The sequence below is a fragment of the Dipodomys ordii genome, unplaced genomic scaffold, assembly GCF_000151885.1.
Source record: "Dipodomys ordii isolate 6190 unplaced genomic scaffold, Dord_2.0 Scaffold10, whole genome shotgun sequence".
In the NCBI taxonomy this organism is placed as follows: Eukaryota; Metazoa; Chordata; class Mammalia; order Rodentia; family Heteromyidae; genus Dipodomys; species Dipodomys ordii.
The window spans coordinates 12,636,038-12,647,378 of NW_012267226.1; positions in this window are offsets into that span (position 1 = coordinate 12,636,038).

Below are 11,341 nucleotides of genomic sequence, written 5' to 3' on the forward strand. Positions count from 1 at the left end.
TTAAAATCTAACATAGATCACATTTGGTGTCACAGTCATAAGTCTTTTTACCTCCCCAAACACAAGAAAGCGCTGCTTTAACTCTTTTAAAACACTGTGCAATTAAAATAGACAAAATATTGTGAAACGTACCACTGTTGACATGATTAGAAAACAGATTAAATATCAACACTAAGAATGATGTCATCATTGGCAACATTTGTATATTAGAGTGAGAAACTACACAACATTCTAAAGACAAAAATAACCAGTTACATTTTCCTGTGAAATGTTCATTCCCAAGGACAGGGCCACCGAAGCACAGCACAATGGTGCACACTGATGGGAGACTTGAGAACGTTAACATAGTTTAGCTCCTTTTCTCTATGAAGAAACAAGGGGGATCTTAATACTGAAATATATTGTCAAGAAAAAGGGGACAATTGCAATGCACTTAACCTAGGTTGGTAAAATCGTTAAACCAGTTTTAAGCTTTGTAGACAATAATTATTTAGTGTTTATTTCCTTAACTCTTTAACATGCACACATATTAAGAATACTTTATTATGCTATCTATATTATGGTGAATGGGTCAGCTTTGATAGCCATTAGAATCTGAACTAAAATAAACTGAAATTATGACCAGATCTTCAAATATCGTGAAATATTAAGGGCAGAAAAAAACTAGTGAAGTGGGTTTTATCACATTGCTCCCACAAAATATAAACATATAAAAGCATACACAATTATAAAGGATAGGTTGACAGAACCTATTAACAGGGAAAGAATATTTTAGAGAAAATAAAATTTTATTATTGTCAAAATAGAATACACAAATATTTTCTCTCTAAAGTGCTAATTTACATATTTACATGGTTTTATGTCCAGATATATTAATATATAAAGACGATTGTACACGGATAATTTGGAATATATTTCAAAAGGTTGCAATTAAAGCTTGCATACCCTCTGTCATTTTTGTTTGGTTTTTGGCAGTCATGGGGCTTGAAACTCAGTTCCTGGGTGCTGTCCCTAAGCTTTTCTCACTGAAGGCTAGTTCTCCTTACCACTTTGAGCCACAGCACCACTTCTGACTTTCTGGTGGTTAACTGGAGTTAGGGGTCTCGACATTCCAGCCTGCCGTTGGCTTTGATTCACAATCCTCAGATCCCGGCTCCTGAGTAGCTCGGTTCCAGGTATGAGCCACTGGTAGCTGGCTTCCTCTGTCATCTTGCCATAGTTAAAGTCCTTCATAAATTGGGAATACACCGATGTCTTGCATCTTTGCCTCTACTCTATCTCAACCAAGTTCTTCCTTACTCTGTGCATCAAGAATAAACGAGCTACGCCTGCACATAAAGGCTGCCATGGGAAGACCTACAACTGCTCTTCAGTGCATCTGTGTAACCTCTCTGACATTCAGATATCTCTATGATTTATGCCCTTCTCCATGTTGCAATAGATTTCACTTACTTTGTATAGTTTCTATCTCCAACCAAGACAAACTGCATCCTTTTATGTTTTCCTAGAAGCACATTGGCATGCTTGGTTTTGTAAATTCTAGTTCCTGCAATTGCCAAGCAAGCTGCACTTTGTTCCTCCAATTCGTGAACCTTTACTCTTGCTATGAAAGCATTCTCCCTTTTCACGTACATGTTTCTATGTCCCTCGGGTATATTTTATCTTCACTTAGTTGTAGCCTATGAAAGGGTCTCAGGTAATGTTTATACATTTGTGTGTTACACTGAATATCTGTACCAATCAATGCCTATGAGGATTCTAGTTCTCTGTCATGAACAGTAAAAAAAATAAGCAAACATGTATTATTAAGCCTTTAATGAAAAACATAAAAGTAGGAGAAAGTTGATGTTGCATTTATAGAGATCAGATAAAAACCTGCTAATTTTTGCAAAATTTATGTCCACCAGATATTGTGATGATTTTAAATTCCTCATACAGACAGTACCACCACCGTCACCATAGTAACAACAACAAATACTAAGTTCAATAGTGTTGCTTAGGATAAATGTGTTCAATAACTACCTATGATCTCAGCTTCCTCAAAGAGCCACAATGTGATCTGTGATAGACACCTGGTTTTTAGTTTTATATGTAGAAATTCCTGCCGTCTCCTACTTTCTTTCCAATCTCATGTTCAGTATTCATCTAAAATAAAAGAATATATTGAAATGTTAATCAGATTTGAATGACATATCTGAAGATGATAGTTACTAAACTTTAAATATCTGAAGACAGTAGTTACTAAATTTTCACTAATGGCTTCTTGGAAGTAAGCTTGGAAAACAATCTATGGGGAAAGCAGAGAGTTTTGTGGGCCATAAACACTTTGAAAGTGAAGATGTTATGGCTCTTGTTATTTTTGTTAAAAATTCTATGCAAAATATAGTCAGTTACTGCCAAGGATATTTTCACAAAGCAGCGAGATAGGCTATGTCTACATACATCTCAATCTTCTTAGGTGTTAAAAAAGAAAAAAAGAGGAGGAGAAGGGAGAAGAGGAGGAGGAGGAGAAGGAGGAGGAGGAGGAGGAAGAGGAGGAGGAGGAGGAGGAGGAATGAATCAGAAAAGAGGATAGGGAAGGCTCAGGATAGTACTTAAACCCAAAACACTAGGATGTATTTGATTCATACGGGATACTGGGGGTGGAGGAGTGACAGCAGTATAGATCAGTCAGAAAGGTCACATGACTAGTGTTTATTTTCATTTTCCTTTTTTGGATATTTTAACCTCAACTAAGGAGCTATTAAAGTGAAATACATATTGGCCTAACATTACTACAAAGCATTTGTATTTTAACTCATACATTACTATATTTTCTTCAAAAAGACAAATTTATGTGTTTATTATCTTAATGTTGTTAAGCTATAACTTAAATTAGAGCCCAAAATAGACAACTGCTGTTTAGGGAAGTGGAAAAACCTTCCATGATCCTGGATTGGAAGAATTACCATCATGAAAATGGCAATATTGCCGGAAGCTTTTTACAAATTCAATACAATACCCATCAAAACACCAGGAACATTTTTCAATGACATAGAGAAGGCAATCCAAAAATTCATATGGGATAATAAAAGACCCAGAATAACAAAACCAATCCACAGGAAGAAAAGCATTGGAGGAGTATCAATACCAAACTTCAAACTCTATTACAAAGCCATAGTAATAAAAACAGCGTGGTCCTGGCACAAGAGTAGGACGAATTAAGAAGAGAAGACCCAGAAATGAATCCACAGACCTCTAGCCACCTATTATTTTGTAAGGGAGCCAAAACACAGGTTGGAAGAAAGAGAGCCTCTTCAACAAATGGTGCTGGCAAAATTGGCTGTACATATGCAGAAAACTGAAGCCAACTACTTATATATTACCGTGAATCAACCAATGTCACCAGAATCAATTCTGAATGGATCAAAGACCTCAATGTAAGTCCAGATATGCTATCACAGGAAGGGATAGGGGAAACACTAGGACTCCTAGGCATAGGTCAAAAGTTCCTAAGCAAAGATCACAACAAATCAAAGACTGGAAAATGAGATTGCATCAAACTGAAGAATTTCCGCATGGCAAAGAACATAGCAAGACCTATGTTTCTTTGGGCCTGGCTTACTTGACTTAATATAATTTTTTCCAAGTCTTTCCATTTCCTCACAAATGTGGCAATGTCATTCTTTCTGATGGAGGCATAGAATTCCATTGTGTATATATACCACATTTTCTTGATCCATTCATCTATTGAGGGGCATCTGAGTTGGTTCCATATCTTAGCTATGGTAAATAGTGCTGCAATAAACATTGGTGTGCTGGTAGTTTTAATATGGTCTTGTTTGTGATCATTTGGGTAAATGCCCAAAAGTGGGATTGCTGGGTCATAAGGGAGCTCTATGTGGAGTTTTTTGAGGAACCTCCATACTACTTTCCAAAGCGGATGAACAAGTTTACACTCCCACCAACAATGCAGTAGAGTTCCCTTCTGTCCACATCCCCTCCAGCATCTATTGTTCTTAGAGTTCTTGATTATAGCCATTCTAACTGGGGTGAGGTGGTATCTCAGTGTTGTTTTGATTTGCATTTCTTTTATGGCTAGGGAGGTTGAGCATTTCTTCATGTGTCTATTGACCATCCTTTCCTCTTCAGAGAAGTTTCTCTGTAAGTCCTTAGCCCACTTATTTACTGGGCAGTTCTTTCTTTGAGAATTGGTGGTGGGGGATTTAATTTTTTGAGTTCCAAGTATATTTTAGATATGAGACCCTTGTCTGTTGTATGGCTAGTGAAAATCTTCTCCCAATCCGTGGGCTTTCTATTGATCTTGCTAGCTATGTCCTTTGCCATGCAGAAGCTCTGCAATTTCATGCAATCCCATTTGTCCAACCTTTCTTTGATTTGTTGTGTTTCTGTTTCTGGGTCTCTATTAAGAAAATTTTGGCCTGTGCCAAGGAGCCATAGGGTTTCTCCTATTCCATCCTGTAATGTTTTCAGGATGCCTGCTTTGACTCCGAGGTCTTTGATCCATTTGGAGAAATAGGTCCCATGGCTTCCCTTATTTGCAATAACTAGGATATGTCTGAGACAAGCAGAAACAGATAAGTTCATGTTAGGTGAAATGAACCCCAAGATAAGGACTCAAATATTTTTTCTTTCTTGCTATTTTTTCTTACATATTTATAAGATGATTTCTTTGTTGCTTTGTTTGTACCTCCCCCACAGTATTAGCCCCTGGTTTCACTGTATTTGATGCTGGTATAATTTGGGGAGGGGAAGGGAAAAAACCAATTGTTTAAACAGGGATACAGGTGGACCCATTGCAACGAGATGTACAAGATATCATGTTGAAAAATGAACTTTACAACTTTGGTCCAGGTTGGAGGTGGGGAAGATGGGAAGGGACAGTAAGGGGAAACAAAGGAGGAGGCAACAATGCTTGATAAGAAATGTACTCATTACCTTGCTCATATAATTGTAACCCCTCTGTATGGTATTTTCACAATTTAAAAAAAGGAGGGGCTGGGAAGGTGGCTCAGTGGTAGAGTTCTTGCCTTGCATGCATGAGGCCCTGGGTTTGATTTCCCCGCACCACATAAACAAAAGGAAAAAAAGGCGGAAGTGGCACTGTGGCTCAAGTGGTAGAGCGCTAGCCTTGAGCTGAAGAGTTGAGGGACAGCGCCCAGTCCCAGAGTTCAGGCCCCACAACTGGACACCCCCCTCCAAACAAAAAGAAAAGGAAAGGAAAAGAAAACAAAGAACGTAGCAAGACAAATAGAAGTTCCCCGGAATGGGAGAAAATCTTTACTAGCTATGCATCAAAGGCCTCATATCTAAAATATACTTAGAGCTCAAAAAAATTAGCCCCTTACCCCCCCCCCGAAAATAAGCCCGCAAAGGAACAACAACCCAACAAATATATGGGCTAATGACTTAAAAAGGGACTTGTCAGAAGAAGTAAGAATAGCCAATAGTCACATGAAGAGATGTTCAACATTTCTGGCCATAAAAGAAATGCAAATCAAAACCACATTGGGATTCCACCTCATCCCAGTTAGAATGGCCATTATCAAGAAAACAAACAATAACGGATGCTGTCGGGGATGTGTTCAGAAGGGAATGCTGCTACCCTATGGGTGGGAATGTAAACTTGTTCTACCACTTGGGAAAGCAGTATGGAGGGTCCTCAAAAGACTCCACGTAGAGCTCCCCTACGACCCAGCAATCCCACTTCTGGGCATTTACCCAATAGACCACATTGTTTCCTGTACCATTTGTCTGTATGTAAGTTTATCTTTGGGGGAGGGTAAGGGAGAGGACAGAAATGGTGGGACCAAGGGTGAATAAATGCAGTAGTGATACTCACCAGGCATTAATTTGAAAATGCACTGTACAGCTCATGGGGTCGGTCAGGAGAGAAGAACTGGAAGAACACTGGGGAAGAGCTGACACTGTTCATTATGTGACAAGTAACTGTACATCACCTTTACAATAACAACAACAACAACAAAGACAACTGATGCAAAACACACACTTGGCTGTTGCTCTGTGTATATGTCTATATGGCATATACAAATTATATGCCATGTGTATACATGTTTGTTATATAATTATATTATTTCTAATATTTACATATATGTACTTATATATAAATACATCACCTTCAGAGGACAGGCTATAATCCAGGAAGACCTTAATTTTGTAGGGATTGGGATGGAGCCCAGAACCTCTCATATATATAGACAGGTCTTTGACACGAGGCTTTATCCACAGGCCCAGAGAAATGTTGCTTTTTACCTGACTTCTCCTTTTCTAACTGTACCACTAGGCTTTGTAAAAGATGTATTTTGTGAAGTTAATTGTTTCATCAGTTCTTTACCAATTGCCTATGAATCAAGTAAGTAGGTTGGCCTGTGACTTACTGCAAGAAATACCATTAAAAGGTTTGAGGGGCAATATAGAACTCAATCTCCATTTTTTGTTTTCTTTTTTTTGTTTTCTTTCTTTTTTGGGGGGGGGTCCAGTCATGGGGCCTAAACTCTGGGCCTGGGCGCTGTCCCTCAGCTCTTCAGCAAGGCTAGCGCTCTACCACTTGAGCCACAGTGCCACTTCCGGTTTTCTTTTTTTTGCTTATGTGGTGCTGAGGAATCGAACCCAGGGCCTCATGCATGCAAGGCAAGCACTCTACCACTGAGCCACTTTCCCAACCCCCTCAATCTCCATCTTTTGTCTCTTATGAATTTATGTAGCTTTTTAAAAAAAATGACTGCTCTGTGCCAAGCTCTTGGGAATCTGGTTTGTTCAAACTCTTGAGCTTTATTGGTTACTGATCTCCACCCTAATTTCTATCTTTGGCTACTTATTATTCTTCTAACACACCTTTATCACCTCCCTGAGCTATTTCCTTAGCTAATGAAAACTTGGCAGTCTTTTGTGATCCAGTTCAAATATCAATTTCACCATGACCACTTCTGTCCAAAAATAGGTGCTAAGGTGAGGAGCTAACCCCAGGAGGAGAGCAGACTCCTGTTGAATATAACATGCTGTGAGAGAGATCACATTAAGATATTACCAGAAAACTTTGTCTTTGTGTTTGTGCACATATGTCTTTGTATCCTTCGATGGTTAAGCAAGGCCCTTCTCCAGTCCCTCCTGTACCAAGATCCATAGGATCTGATCTAGAACAGGGTGAGCACATGAATGGATGCGAGAGCAACACTGCCAAGTTCTACTCAGTGACCTGTTCCAAGTGTGGTGACTCTGCAGAGGAATGAGCAACATAAAACAAGAAAAGTAATCTTTTCAGGTGTAATGAGGACTCTGTAGTCCTGGGAGAGAGATAATTTATCAGCATTAAAGTCACGCACGATGTCAATCAGTTGCATGGAGAGACCGTGTGAGGTAGATAGATGACAAAAGATTAATCAAGCAACTGCTATAGGGCAAGATTAGTGTGCTGATTTCAAGCAAGGCTGACAGACAGATAAAAAGGTAACACAGCACACAGTGTGAGGCGATAGGGTATTGGTGCTTTTGCAGGGAAGTGACAGCCCCAGAAAAAAGAAACCATTAGCTCAACTGGAAAAAAAAAAAACCTGTGCATTGCAAAAACAGGCCCTTACAAGAAATAATTTAGTAATACATGCACAGCTAAATCTATTAAATTGTTTCTGCCGTCTGAATAATGCACTGGCATCTCCAAGAACAAAATATCTAACGCAATAGTATCTTGAATGCCTGTGAGTAGTCAGGGTTTTCCAGGAACTGGAAAAGTAACAATAATAGATCTAGGTTTCCTGTAATCATGGGTAGCTGAAACCTAAAATATGGTATCAAGAACTCAGTTGTCCTTAGAGAATAAGGTTGCATTTAATACTGTATATAAATGCATTTTGCTTGATAGTGGGAGCCAAATGTCTTGTGAGCGAATGAGATGAAAATGAATCCTGTAGCACTGGATTTAATTAAGAGTCATCATTGTGAATTCACTTTTAGCTGAAAACACACAGATGGGGAAATCACAGTTGGAAAGCATACTTTGCACCCAGACAACTGTGTATATACCTCCTTCTAAGCTTTGATCATATTTTTGCAACTTTTTTTTTGTCGGTCGTGGGGGTTGAACTCTGGGCCTGGGCAGTGTCCCTGAGCTCTTTAGCTCAAGGTTGGTGCTCTGCCACTTGAGCCACAATGCCACTTCTGGTTTTCTGGTGGTTAATTGGAAGTAAGAGTCTCATGGACTTTCTTACCCAGGCTGGTTTTAAATGGGGATCCTCAGATCTCAGTCTCCTGAGTAACTAGGATTACAGGCATAAGCCACCAGTGCCCAGCACAACTCTTTATTAATATGAATTGCTTCCTCTGTGTCACAACTGTTCTAAACATTTACATATATTCTGTTAGAAAAGTTGGGCAACATATCTATGATAATAGCCATGGAATGGTGAGGTCTCTTATCCAGGCTAGATAAGACACTGAGCACACCCATGTAGACCTTTCCAAGTGCCGTGTGTTTTCCTACTCTTCTATTTGGCTTCTAGACCCCTGGCTGTCCATAAACTAATCAGCACAGAAAAACAGCAGAACCTCTCACACCAGACAACCCAATTTCTACTCCTTGGCTTCATTTCCTAATAACACAATCTTGAGTGTGAATTTTAACTTGTAAATGAGTTTTCTAATTAATGGCATGGTATCAAAAGCGTTCTATAAATCAAATAGGATATGTAAGGCCTGAGCACAAAACCTGGCCCCTTCCTGAGCACTCATAAACTAAGCATGAATAATCTTCTAATAGCAGAGATTTTGTTGTACCAATCTGTTGGAAGTATTTGGAGTCAGTACACATGGTAGATGCTCAAAATATAACTATTATATATATGTGTGTATGAGAGAGAGACTCAGAGTACATGGGGATGTTAATGAAAAATGAAAATTAAAAAAGAGACTAGTATGCTAAAAGTATATGTAGTTCTGTTATCTGTTGTCATATTGTTCTAGATGTGATCACTGGATAAAAAATAAAACATATGCCAGGCACAGGTGGCTCACACCTGTAATCCTAGCTCTTTGGAGGCTGAGATCTGAGGATCCCAGTTCAAAGCCAGCCTGGGCAGGAAAGTCCATGAAACTCTTATCTCCAATAAATTACCCTCATCCCACCCAAAAAAGCTGAAAGTGGAGCTGTGGCTCCAGTGGTTGAGCAGTAGCCTTGAGCAAAAGAAGCTTGGGATAGCACCCAGGCCCTGAGTTCAAGCCCTAGGTCCTGCAAAAAATAAAAAATATAATAAAACTTGTACTACAGCTATACCAGTGATAATGTTATAATGCACAAAAGCCCCAACCTTTCAATTTTGAGAAGAAGGAAAGTTAAGAATTACATCTAGGCAGCAGCCCGGACCTCACTAGCTACTTGAGTAGATGAGTTTAACAGTTTAGTGGGTTTTCAAATTTTAATTTAATTTGAATTCAACTTAAATTTTATGTGGCCCATTTTTATTACCTTCTCATAATAGAAACAGAATGTTATTATTTGCAGCCCTGGTTTTCACCCAGACAGAAACATAAAAAGGAAAACATTTTCAATCCCACTTGACATGCAAGACTGAAACCTCCTGAGCTAAAATGACAAGCATATGATTTGTGAAATCCAATTACTCACAATTAGGTTGTTTTTGTCATCACAATCTGTGGTGAAATGTAACAGGAAAGTGGATAGATAAATAACAAAAGATGTGATTTTTTTTTAAAAAGCAACATTCACAACTTAAGAATTGAAAAGCAGCCGGAGATTTGTAACAAGAATTCTGAAGCGTCATCTACAAACTATAGTTAATTAGAATTACATAATCAGAGGAGACATGTGACAAACCCTGCTATGAACTTTGCGTCGCAGTAATCACTTCCACAGATGGCTTCAAATCTTTGGAGTAAATAAGTGGAAGTGGTACTCTTGTGTCATTCCTACAGTTCCTACAGTTGTGGAATTTCCCGAGAGTTTTTCCATAATAGCTATACTAATTCAGATTCCCATCGCCAGTGTACAGGGCTCCCTTCGCTCTATATTCTTGTCAATCCAAAATCACCAGGAGATGTCTAGCACACAGACACACATAGCTAGCTCTCTGTCTGTCTGTCTCTCTCTCTTTGTCTCTCTGTCTCTGTCTGTCTGTCTGTCTGTCTCTCTCTCTCTCTCTCACACACACACAAATGGTACCAGAGGTGATGGATATTTTAATCATCTAGATTTAATCATTCCATATAGCATTCATAAATCAGGACATCCCTTTTCACCCCATAATTACATGTGCCTAGAATTCGTCAGTTTACAACTTAAATTTTTACTTAAACACCACAACTTTTTTCAAAAAGGCAGCTTGAAAGAAGCAATGGTAATACATATTCCGAAAACGTCTTTACCAGGTAGGATTTTTACAAGAATTTCACACTACTCCATTCTTCTCCCCTCCCCAAACATTAGAAACGTGGACAGTTGCTTCGTTCTTCTTAAAAGTTAACCTTATATTCCCTCACCATGAGGGGAAATCTACACGTTTTAAAACCTCCCATTGGTGAATAGGAAACTTTAAAATATTTGAGGATTCCTGTCCCAGACTACTATGGGTACTTCAGTCCGTTCCTAAAGGGGTGGAGGACCAGCCTCTATCCATGACCTGCAGGTGAACTGATGCTCTTAAAGGTGCCTCTGGGGAGAACACATTAGCTCCAGAACTTTCTAGGCTAATTCCTATCCACTTGCTTCTGCACAGTCCAAACATCTTACTAACATCACCAATAAAGTGCATGCACCCTCCGGGGGATGGGGGGACAAGGTGCATGACAGCGTCCCAGCCAGAAGTCACAGGTGTGCAAAACACTCCCATTTCCTCATGCAAGGACTACCCTTGTCCTCCATTTGCCCTTGAACTTTGACCCTCCTGCTCCAGTAGTGGCCCATGCCCAGAGGAAGGGGTGCAGGGTGCCTGGGAAGCAAGAAGCGATCCATCCTCACTCTTCTTCCCTTAACCAAGTTCTTGTCCCTACCTGCCTTCTGCCTCCCGCTTTTCTCTCCCCGTCTTTCCCCCTCCTCTTCATCACCCTTAACTTTGTGTGCTGTTGACCCCAACCTTCTCCTCTTTGCCCTGTGTCCTAGGATATTTAAACTTCTCTGGCGCTTTCCCCCGGCTTCGTCTCCTCTGATTCTTTCCCCGGGGTCCCTGGGCGGTTCGACCTTGCCGGAGCTGCCCTTTGCCCCGGGCTGTCCCGCTCGCTGGCTGGGTGCCTGCCCCGGATCCGTTCCGGGCGCCGGCGCTCCGCGTTCCCGGGCTGCGGGGCGGCCGAGGAGGCTCTGCGGCAGCGCGGAGCC